This window comes from Capsicum annuum, chromosome 11 (genome assembly GCF_002878395.1).
Source record: "Capsicum annuum cultivar UCD-10X-F1 chromosome 11, UCD10Xv1.1, whole genome shotgun sequence".
Classification (NCBI taxonomy): Eukaryota; Viridiplantae; Streptophyta; class Magnoliopsida; order Solanales; family Solanaceae; genus Capsicum; species Capsicum annuum.
The window spans coordinates 116,253,958-116,267,452 of NC_061121.1; positions in this window are offsets into that span (position 1 = coordinate 116,253,958).

Here is a 13,495-nt window from a genome sequence, read left to right on the forward strand (position 1 = left end):
GACTCTATGTGTGGTTACCCCTACCTTGTCCGTCATTTGGTGATGAATGTTCCTAGTGGGGAGATTGAAATATCCTTGGTTTTGACCCTTAAAAAATTTCCTAGAAATCCCTTATTCGGACCCAATACAACTCATGTGTACGAGTCGTATGCTAGGGTACGAGTGGTACTATTGTATGCTGCCTAGTGTAATTAGGTGGGATGTTTCTGGTCCCTGGAATAGGTACGACTTAGAGGTGTGAGTCTTAAGGGTTAGGTACGAGTCGCAGCAGGGACTCATATGGTGGACACTGTTTTATCCTTTTTTTCAGCAAAGGTTATGGGTTATGGGTATGGATTGTATGCTATGGTTATGACTTGGTTGGATGAGTCGTATACTGGACAGTGTTTGATCATGGTTAAGGCTTGCGTATGAGTTGAGGATTGTATAGGATGGTATGACTCATATGGGATAGTCGTATCCCTGTGATGGGTTTTTAAAGGATTAAAGTGTTGGTATTCTGCATATTTCCCTTCATACCATAAATAGGAACCACGACTTGTAATATACTTTGGAGTTTATTTACCCTATTATTTTATTCATTAATACTTAGATGGCTAGAGTTTTATTTTATGGATTTCTTAGAGGCTTTTCTTGGTGATTTCCTTCCATCAGTTCTTCGGTATAAGGCATGATTCTCTTCACTCATTGGAATTTCAGCTAAAGTCATGGTTTATATGATTAATTTCATGGTTTTACTATTTCACGATTATGGTTTTAAACTATTATTGGGGGTTTTGATATTGAATGCTTGGTTATGATTTACTATGGTTTTGATTATGCTTTTATATGCATTAAAGGTGCTTTTGAACAATTTGATTGCATGGTAATGGTTTAATGGTTTTTGGAATTGGTTTTGGTTATATTATGCCCCCTGTTTGATAAAATGCTTATAAAGATATTTTCATTTCATGGAATTATTGCATGTTTTAAATTGTATAAAGGATTGATGCATGGTTAAATGGTTTGAAAAGGCTAAAGGCTAAATAGTTATGCTTGTGGAGAAAATGGAAGTCTCCCAAGTGGATTTGATGTAGTATATGGAAGGGCACGTAAGGTCTCCTTAACCTAAATGGTTTGGCTATGGATATTGCTTGGAAGTAAGGGGTGGTATGATGATACCACCAATATTGGACTTGGTTAATATATGTTAAATGGATTGTTTGGACATGGTTTTAACTGGCTATTAAAGGCGTGTTGTGTAGATAAGCCATGGAAGGTGGCGTCCTCAGGGAGACCAAAATCGGAAACTCATATTTGCTGATATAATGGTTCTAGATGACCATATTCGTGTGTCAAATTTTATATTTGGGGATGTACTAGTAATCCAATGGTCTATTCCCCGGTCTTGCGGCAACACACACTGGGGACCTTTCATCTTGGGGAGCAGAACTAATATGGCTAGTGGGTGGTTAGGATGGCAAAGCTACACAACCTAGTTAAAGGTTGCAAGTGCATGCTAAACCCCATCCCTTTTCTTGGCACATATATATCTATGGTTGTATACATTATGGATGGTTTTACTTGGTGTTATGACTGACATTATTTTATCCTTATCCTCAGATTCATACTAGTGGTCACTTGCTAACCCCGTCTACTGGTAGCTATATACTCATGCTATGCAGGAACCGACTATTCTACTTCTCCTATTTAGCACGCGAATTCGGTATCATCATTTAGACTGAAGTGGAGAGCTTCCATACTTTCGAGAGGCATCATTTTATGTTATGGATTTCTTTAGAAACTTCTCTTTTATTTTGGATATTGGTTTGGGCCATAGTTAGGGGCATATCCCAACAAGATTTATTTACTCTCTTGGATAAGCACTTTGTGGTACTTCTGGTGTTGGTATGGGCGGAATAGGTAGAGGTGTTAGCCTGAGCATTGTTATTGATATTCAGGCTCGCATCATCGGACATGATTTCTCACTGTTCCATCCTACTACATTTTGGGATTGATTTTTATATTAAGTTTTAGTATTCCCTTTGGTTTATGGTCTATGGTTTGGTTTGGTATGGTTGCGCAGTTGGTGCATTAAGGTTTGACTCGGTTGAGTCGGTCACGGTTGTGACCCTATCCTAGGATATTAATGTGAACAATAACACTATCTTGTTATATGTTCAAAATTCAGCCCATCTAAGGCAGGACATAGGTGGTCGGGTTGGGTAAAAGGGGTTGGTCCTTGGTCCTAGTTGGACTTGGGATGCCCATTACGACAAGGCCCAGGGTCGGGTCATTTCAATAACACTGAGAGGGAATAGAAAAACCTGAATGTCGATCATAGTCTGATAAAGTACAATTAGACTCTAAGCCTACCTGGCCTAATCTCTGACCACCCAAAGTCACAAAACCCATAAACATATCATCTAAACTCTACTAGGCTGCTTGAATCAATTTGTCATCGTAACCATCAAAAATCCATATCTTGGGATGAATAACCTCTTGAATCTCCTTATTGGCATATTTTATTAGTACTACCTCTCTGCATACTCTGGCAAATAATCTCAATCATTTTGGCATGATCAACTATACTTTGAAAATAACCAACAAAAACCACTAAGTTTCCACCAACTGGTAATGCTAAGTTTCCACCAACTAGTAATAACTAATCAAACCTTTAACAAACTTCTTAATCCTTTTTTTCTCGATGGAAATGCCAGCAATGGCATATCTAGATAATGCATAAAAGTGATCCTCACACTCAACTATAGTCATGGATCCCTTCTCAAAATGATCAAAATCCTCTCTTTATTGGTCAAAACCATTCAAGAAAAATCTCTGAATATTAGGTCTGTAACAAAAGTGGGGAACCCATTTGTCTACAACTGACAAGAGATATCTACTCTTCCTATCCACATCAGTCAATTGGTAGGTAGTGTAAGAAACACCATGCAATTCCAGTGAAATAAGGTTTTAAACCTCTCATGACAATTAATAATAAACTCATACGCACCCTCACAAATGGCACCTCTAATATTGAGAGGGGATAATCTGCTGAATCTCTAAAATCTTCTCTGCTCATCAGTAGGTATAATAGAACATGGAGCTACTGGTGGATCACTCAATATTGTAGGCAAAGTCTCAATTTATGGAGCCACCTTGACAACTCGTTGACCCTTGAGAGTATGATAACCATGCGTAGTAGCCTGCCATAGTGACTGTATACCTTATAGTCTGAGAATCATCTGGTGTACCTGGTAAAATACCTTTACGGAGAATCCTATCCAAATGGATCAAACGTCAAATAAGAAGATCATGTAATACTGGGGTAACCATGAAACCTTAAGGGTCTTCAGCCAGTCCCATATCCTCTTATTAATAAGCCCATTTATTATGATTAATTTTTGGCTTGGGAGAGGCCACTTTAGCTCATCTTATATCTAGATTCACTCTTTGTGCTCGACCTCTACCTCTGTCTTGATAAAAATCCATGCATCACCCCCTAACATGGTCTCCAATAGTAGGTGCTAGCTTAACATCCTTAATAACTATTGATCTAGTCCTCACCATCAACATAGAATAAATGGAATAAAGGTTTAGAATATAAGACATGAACAATACATACGATATACAATCAAATAAGAAGAGCTTTCCTAAAAATAACCCATACCTTTCCGAAGATAGATACGGATGTTAACAATTTGATTTGCGAAACTCTATTAGATATCTTTTCTTTTTAGTCATGATATTAGAAAATCTTGCACTCTAATATCAATTTGTCAAAACTTAAAAGTTGAGGTTATCATGGCACCCACCCCATTCCAACCTTTGGTAGGTAAGCCCAACACCAAAAGAGATAAAGAATGCAAAAAATAAATAAATTAAACCCAATATGAGACTTCATAAGAAAGTACGGCCATATATATAAATAAATAATTATATCCTAAATTGAACAAAATGCAACTGTGATCCCAAAATTTAATGTTATGAGTAAAGAGAACTAATGCTAATAGAGAGTACAAAAATAGACAAGTCTGTCTCTGAATCATAAAGTAGAGAAAAGATAAATAAAATGAATTCTAAAATCAAGCCTCTAATAAGGATCTCACTAATAATCCGAATCAATATAAATCCTAGTATAATCTCACATTCTACGGGCCACACTTAAACTAGGATCTACACAAAATGGTACAAAAATAGGAGTTAGTATAGTCCATTTCTACTTAGTGGGTATCATAGGCCAACTAAGAAATGCAAAAAACTAAAAAAGTAAAGGATAATATGAGCAGGCTTCCACATGCATACAAAAAAGTTCCCAAAGATGGATCAAACTATATCTCCTAGAAATTCTATAAGTATAATATATATAATAATAATTACACATTAATATATAAGGAAATACTACATAAACTATATAAAACACATAATAAAAATACAAATGGCGCAATGAAATGCAATATTATAATAAGGATGGAACGTCTTAATATCACCTCGTATACACCTTCTGAGCATAATATTCTTGTACAGGATCTATGATGGGTTCATAAATCATATAGATTTGTAATTTTAATCTCATATCTCAATAAAATTTATCTTCATATCACTTGGTCAAGGGTTTTATAAGGTGGTTCATTTTTATTTTTTTCAAAAATCAACATTTTATGTGGTACCAATTCCATTTATATGGATGAATGAAATAAAAGATGCATGCTCATAACCAAAAAAAATCATATAATGAATAAATTCAATGATTGTGTTAAATAAGATCAAATATCCTCAAATTTCTCAAATTTATGATATGAACTATTGCATGGCACCATAGTAATAAGGAGTCATGTAAAACATCAATAATATTATTTCAAGCCCCACTTAGGCATCACAATAAATATAGATACAAAAAATGCTCAAACAAGTTCAATATAGGTCACCACTAAAGTATTACAAAATAGTTATCTTTCAAATCAAATATGATATTCATAGAAGCCCCCATACAGGCATCACAATAATTATAATCTCTCAAATCAACTCCTATATGAGCAATATTATAAAATAAATATCTCAAAATATGAATCTCATGATAGAATTCCCAACTCATAACATAATTTATATGAATTGTTAACTATCAAGCCATGCCTAAAGAAAGTTAAGCCATAACTACCTCAAAAAGTCAAAACTCAAGTCTGGACCATTCAACTAGGATCTTTCTCTTTTTTTGTGCAGTCTTGAAACAAACCCAATTTATCAAAAATGTAATCTACATGACAAAAATAATCTAATGATACCTATATTTACAACTTTTATTCTGGGTCAAAAATTAATTCAACAATCCCAAAGGAAAAAGGGTAAAACTATAATTTTATTTAAGAATCAACTTTCCAATACTTCAAGCATATATGAAAACCCATAAAACAAACAAGTTGAAACTTAGTTTGAAATCATCAAAAAATTATTTTCTCACTTTACGAGGTGAAACCAGTAAAATTCTAGTTTGAAAGATTGGTTTTAAAGATGTTTTACAGATAAAACCAATAGATATGTATTGAAAATGAGTTAAGTAGCTTGCCTAACTACTTCTGATGAAAAACTCTCTTTAAAATCCTCTTTTTCTGAGATCCCAAGGTCCAGATGTCACGACCTAAACATAGGCCTGGCCGTGACAGGTATCTCAAGTCTACCAATGATCGGAGACTACCCTTATTGCCTAGCCAAACAAAATATAATACACTTAGCAGCGACTGAATTCCAAACATATAGCAAGATAGAAAAGTAATAAACTCAAAGATATGTAAGAGTTTCAACATCAATACCCAATCAAAAGTAATATCCACAAAACCTCTACTAATAAAAAAATTACCAAATGTCAGGACATTCCCCCAACTATGACAATGACAATGACATTGCTAATGTTAATGTGAATTCTTTAAGTCTAGTTTATGAAAGGGAACCGATGGAGTGGTCAAGTCTTTTTAAATATGGAAGCTTACCACTTCAACATAAATGATCGACGAACTGAGCTGATCCATGTAGCACGTCATAGGAAAAGTAGAAGTATCTATGATGTCTACATCACATAGGGATGCAGTATCTGGAGACGGTTAGTGGGTTAAGCACTAGCATATAACTCAGGCATAGGGAAAAATATAATTCCAAGTCCAAACCATTTCAGACCCTCTGTACATGTTCATATGCATGCATACATTATATAATAGATGATACGGTAGGAAAAAAGATTTATCATGATAGTTAAAAATTATCCTGGACTATGCAGCTCAACCGTCATAAAAAGGAACCCATAGGCTATATGTGTTAGCTCCTTGTAGAAAAGGTCCTAATGCGTGTTAGCCGCATGAATCGAAGGCATCTAGGAATATCAGGGAATACCCCAATCCAACGTTAATCCATGTTACAAATATATATCAATTGTGTGAACTGTGCACATTGTCATCAAGATAAAATATCATGTCGGTAAACATAATTTTCCAGTATAAATCATGTATCACCCACACCTTTATTGCTTAGCTACATCTCTCGCATTAAGCCTAATTTAAAATAAGTTTCACATAACCCATTCATCAACCAAAGTATTAACCATCAAGGCAAGCCATGGGTATCATCATACTCTTACACTTACAAGCTTATCTTTATGCCATAACAATCACATTAACTTGGGGGAATGCTTTGACACCCTTTGTGCATTTAAACAAATTTAAGGAATGCCTCGACCTTCTTTAGTTTTATCAAACCAAATCATATCCATTAAGACCTAAAAAATCCACACTCAATGTTTAGCCAATTATGCAATGCAATGGTATAAGTGGGAAAGTCAAATCGGGTGACAAAATCCTTAATTCAAGCCATTTACTAAAATAGGTTGAATGAACTTTTTCAAACCATCTCCAATTTAAAAACATCAATTTGGGGGAATACCTGGATCCCTATTCCGATTCCCACACCCATAGACCCTATTAGTTCAAAATATAAATTTCAAAGCATGAATAACTCACATAGACCATGGGAAAACTTGTCAAGGATCAACCATTCCAAAACGCTAACTATATCAATACTCACATTCAAATCCATGCAATTTAACTTATTTTAAACACATGTTTTTTTAATAAGATTTGGGGAAGTGTAACATGCCTAAAATACCAAGATTTATGGATAGAAATCAACCCATGAGCCCTGAGATGACCAACTTATTGGAAACCCTAAGTATCTTGAGAATTTAGAGAGTTTGAGAGAGTGCTTTGAGTGCTAAACGGTTGAAAATAACGTCCCAAGGGTCTTTTTTGATCATAGGTATTAAGTAAGGAAAGAGGGAAATGTCCAAAATGACCTTAATTAAAAAGCTAAATAATTATTCCCAGTGACTATGGGTTACTATACGACTCATGAGGACTCACTATGGCTCATCACCATGAGTCGTAGCCCAGAAAGTAGGTGAGGGAACCCCCTCTGGTAACCTTACGACTCTCACCCTACTACTTGAAAAGAGACCCTATGACTTATAGGTCCAAGTCATAGTCAAGATAGAATACTTTAGGCATCATACTATTTTGGCTACGGATTAGACTATACGACTCATTTTGAGTCTTTACAACTCGTAGCTCTTAGGCACAGTCACATCAGAAACTCCAGACCAACATTCTGGCAAGGCTACAATTAGATCTCTAAGAGCCATAATGACACATTACAACTTGTTAAGAGAGTTGTAGTTTGGGCAGTGAGTTTTAAAAACTCAAAAATTTTCAGTGACCAAAATTCAGGGTTTTTCATTATCCCCCTTAGGATCATTCATCCCAGAATGATGAGACAAGGCATTTATTATCATGGGTTAACACAGAGCAAATCAAAACTTACCTTTATCTAGGTCAAAAAAGCAAATCATCAAGGAAATCATAATTTACTTTAACAAAGTCAAAAACAAAGATGTTAAGGAATATACAAACACCTCATGAACAATCATTCAAAGAGGAAAACAAGAATGGATAATTGGACTTCATGTCCTCCGTCGTCCCAGGTAGCTACTTCAGACATTTGGTTTCTCTATAGAACCTTTATCGAAGCCACGTCCTTTTTTTCCAACTAGTAGACTTGCCCATCCAAAATATCGATCGGGACCTACTCCTAATATAGGGAATCCAAAATGTAAACACTCTCTAAGGGAATAACCAAGAAAGTATCACCTACTCACTTCGACAACATTGAGATATGAAAGACCGGATAAATAGAACCCAAAATTGAAGGCAATTCCTACTCATAAGCCACATTTCCCAATCGCCTCAAATTATGATATTGTCCAACATAATAGGGACTGATCTTTTCCTGCCTTCTGAATTTCATCACTCCCTTCATTAGAGACACCTTAAAGAATACAAAATCATCCACATCATATTCCAAGTCCCTTTACCTTACATCCATATAGATCTTTTGGAAACTTTGGGTAGCCTTAAGTAATCCAAAATTAACTTCACCTTTACCATATCTTGGTGAACTAATTAGGGACCATACAACCTATTTTCACCAACCTCAAACCACCCAATGGGAGACCTACACCTACTACCATATAAAGCCTCAAAATGAGCCATCCCAATACTTGAGTGATAACTGTTATTATACGCAAACTCTTTGAGAAGCAAATAATCAACCCAACTACTACCAAAATTGATCACACAAACCCTTAGGGCATCCTCTAAAGTTTGTATAATATTTTTTGCTTGACTATCCATTTGAAGATAAAAAGTAGTGATAAGGTTCACTTTAGTCCCCAATCCTCTCTGGAATGAGCATAAAAAGTGATATGAGAACTGAGTACCTCGATCATATATGATGGAAACTAGAGCTCCATGAAACTTTATGATCTCCTAAATGAAGATCTTAGCATTATTCTCTACTGAATAATTAGCCTTCACTGGCAGGAAATGAGCGGACTTGGTCATCCTATCCATAATGACCTAAATTTTATCAAACTGCTGGTGAGACTACACAAAACTAGTAACAAAATCCATACTAATCATTTCCCATTTCCATACAAGAAACTATATCTCCTGAAATAAACCACCAGGCCTCAAGTTCTCCGTCTTTACTTGATGACAAACCATACACTTAGCCATGAAATTGGCCATATCCCTCTTCATTTTATTCCACCAATAAACCTATTTCAAATCATGGTACATATTTGTAATACCAACATGAATAGTGTACCTCGATTCATAAGCCTCAACAAAGATCCTCTCTCACAGGCCATTAACATTGGGAACACATAACCTATCTTATTATCTCAAGATACCATCACCACCAATATAAAAAGCCATCAACGTTTGGTGAACCACATCATCCTTGATCTACAACAAAATAGGGTCCAAGACCTATTTTTTGTTCACCTCAGCACCAAGAGATGACTTCACCACCTCTTTCATAATCAAACAACAATAATCAACGTGAATGAGATAAACTCCACTATTATCCAAATGGTGAATATCCTTTACTAACCCTATTTTCTCCTTATCAACATAAGACAAGATTCCCATAGAAAAAATGCTAAGAGCATCAACAACCACACTAGCTTTACTTGGATTATAATAAAGGCTTATGTCACAATCCTTCAGAAACTGAAGCCATCTCCCTTGCCTGAGATTTAACACCTTTTAGGTAAACAAATACTGCAAACTCTTATTATCGGAATAGATGTAGACATGAACCCCATATAAATAGTGATGCCAAATCTTTAAAGCAAAGACTACAAACAACTCTAAATTATGTGTTGATAATTCTTCTCCTGTACCGTCAACTACATAGAAGCATATACAACAACCTTACTATGTTGCATCAACACATAACCTAGCTCTACATGAGACGCATCAGAATTAAAAACAAAACCCTTAATACCCTTCCGTAGGTTAAAAATTGGAGCTGAAGTAAACCTATCCTTCTATTTCTCTACACTACCCTCACAAGAATTAGACTGGAGAAATTTCACCTTTTTGAGTTAACTTAGTCAATGGGGGTAGCAATAGAAGAGAAACTTTCCAAAAACCTCCGATAATAACTGGCTAAATCCAAGAAGCTCTAAATATCGATTTAAGTTTTGGGTCTGGGACACTTTTTAATTGCCTCAACTTTTTAAGGATCCACCCTGATCCCTTCACTAGAAATAACATGACCTAAAAAGGTAACAACATTAAACCAGAACTCACACTTGGGAAATTTAGCATACAACCGCTGATCTTTCAAGGTTTGCAACACAATGTGTAGGTGATAGACATAATCTACCTCACTCTTAGAATACACCAATATATCATCAATACATACAATTATGAACAAATCTAAAAACTAATGGAGTTCATAAGATCCATAAATGCTACTTGGGCATGGTTAAACCCAAGGACATCACCAAAAACTCAACATGACCATATCGAGTTTGGATAGAAGTCTTAGGATATCCACTTCCATAATCTTCAACTAATGGTAACCTGACCAGAGATCAATCTTAGAAAATTACTTAACACCCTGAAGCTAGTCAAATTGATTATTAATCATCAAAAGAGGGTACTTATTCTTCACAATCACCATATTTAATTGGCATTAATCTATACGCATTCGAAGGTGCCTATACTTCTTACACACGAATAAAATAGAAACAGCTTAGAAAGAAACACTAGGGTGAATAAAACCCTTATAAAGAAGATCTTTCAAAATCTTCATAAGTTCTTTCAACTCAACTAGAGCCATTCTATAGGGAGGGATAGAGAGTGTTTAGAATAAAACCAATACCATAATCAATTTCCTTATCAGGTGGGACACTGGGAAGATAATTAGGAAAAACTTTTGGAAACTCACATACCGTAGGGATAAATTGGAAAGAAGGACTCTCAAAGATAGAATCTTTAACCCAAACCAGGTGATAGAGACACCACTTGCAAATCAATTTATGGGCTCTAAAATATAAATTGAACCTTCCCTTAAGCACTATGAAACTACCTTCCCACTCAATCACCGATTCATTTAAGAATTGGAAGTTGACCCTTTGGGTCCAACAATTAAGAGATGCATAGCATAAGCGTGACCAATCCATTTCTCATATCACTTATAATTCTAACATATCCAACTTAATTAGATCAACTAATGTCTCCCTACCACAGATAGATACCACATAACCCCTGAAGACATTTCTCGCCACGATGGAGTTACCTATAGGGTAGACACAGAAAAAAGTTTTCAAAATACTCTCAAGACCAAAACAAAAATAGACAGCCATATAAAAAGTCACATAAGAAAGGGTAGACCCTTTATCAAGAAGATAATATACCTAATAATATAAAAGTTGTAGTGTACCAGTAACAACATCAAGAGAAGCCTCAGAATCCTGACCGGTGGCCAAAGAATACAAATGATTTTGACTAGTATCAGAGCCAGAAGTAAACCCTTTAGTTCAGGAGCTGAAGAAGCAAAAACTGGGGCCTTATTAGCCCCAGTAGCAACATCACCTGAAGGGCAGTTCCTTTAAATTTGGCCTGGCTAGAAATATTTGAAGTACTTATTCCTTCACTCATTAAAAAAGCCATGGTACAACTATCCACGAAATTTTCTAGGAGTATATGAAGGAGCCGACTAAGTCTCACTTGCCTGAGATTGGGCACCTTGTGCCTTAAAACAATTTTTACTGATAAAGAAACGATCATCCGATGTCCTAGGCTATTGAGCACTAGCATTAGAATAAGAATAAAAACTCTCCCACTTCTTTTTAGACCATTGCCTACCCTCTTTACCATTATTTTGCTGGCCTCCACCCTCCTTAAAATATTGGGATTTCTTACTTTTCCTCTCTCTTATTTTTTTCTTATTTTTGTTTTGATCATCAACTTACGGCATATACACTACAATCCTTGAAATATCCATGTAATAATTCAATAAGGTGACCTTGTAATCTAACACCAAGCCTTAAGACAAGCCCAAAGAAAACCTTCTCATCTTAGACCTCATGTTGGATACTAGATTTGGAGCATAAAAAGACAGTTGGTGAAACTTTAAGGCATACTCATTCACTGTCATCTTGCCATACTTTGAATTCATGAACTCCTTAGCGTTTTCCTCCCTTAAATCCAATGGAAAGAAACGCTCAACAAAAGTATAAGAGAAATTATCGAATAATGTCAACAATGCATCATCACCACTAGACTTTTTCCATTCCTTATACAACTGATAAGCCACATCATTTAGATGGTATGCAGTGAATCCACAACCTCAGAATCAAAAGTATACATCACACAAAAAATCTTCTTTATCTCATCTATGAACCCTTGAGGATCTTCCTAAAAAACCTAAGAGCCAGTAAAGATTGAAGGATTGAGCATGATAAACTAGCTAGCACTAGTGCCTTTGAAGAACTCACGACACTGGTAGGACTTGACCAATGTGACTAAGATATCACTAATTGGGTCAATAAATGAATGGAGCGGTGGAACTCAACATTAGTAATATCTCTCTAAGGTGACTGAGTAGGAGTGTCTCTATCACAAGAAGGATCAGTAGAGACCATTGGAACTCCAAAAGGGAAATCAGAAGCAGCGACCCTAGACTGGGTTTCAATCCCATAAGTTATATGAGGGCTATCCATAGTTTTCTCAAATAAGATAGAGGAGTTTCCATGAGTATCAGATTTTCTTAGAAACATGATATGAGAAGCAAATAAATAGAAATTAGAGGATATTTCAACACCCTAGACTTTGTAGCTCAAAAGTATAGCACAAGAAAGGAAAACTTTTCGAAATTCCTTGTAGCCTCTCTCTTATAAGGGTAGCATGCTAAAAATCTATAAAAGATACTCTACTTGACACATCTTTGTGGATACCTAATGAAACCAAAACTAGGCTCTTATTCTCTTTTTTTCATGACCTAAATGAGGGTCTGGACAAGATGGTTATCTAAAGTCCACCAAAGATCAAAGAACACACCCATTCCCCAGCTAAAAAGAACATAACACACCTAGCAGGAGTTGAATTCCAAACATATAAAAAGATGGAAAATTAATAAACTCAAATATATCTAAGAGTATCAATATCAATAACCAATCCACAGTAATATTTACAAAATATCTACTAATCCAAGAATAACCAAATATCGGGACATGCCCCCGACTCTGACAACGACAATGACAATGACAATGTTAATCTAAACTCTTTAATTCTAATCTATGAAATAAAACCAATGGAATGATCAAGTCTTGTAGAAATTAGAAGCTCACCACTTCACTACAAATAATCGAGGAAATTAGGAATGAGTAAATCATCCTCTTTGGTATCTTATTAAACAAAAATGGTGATATTGTTCCTCCATTAATCAACAATTAAACTGATCCACCTAAAACTATGCAGGAAAAGTAGAAGTATCTCCATTACTTGCATCGCATGGGGAAACAACGTCCAGAAATGGTTAGTAGGTTGAGCACTAGCATGTAACTTAGGGATAGGAGAAAATATAATGCCAAGTTAAACAATTTCAAACCAACAATACATTT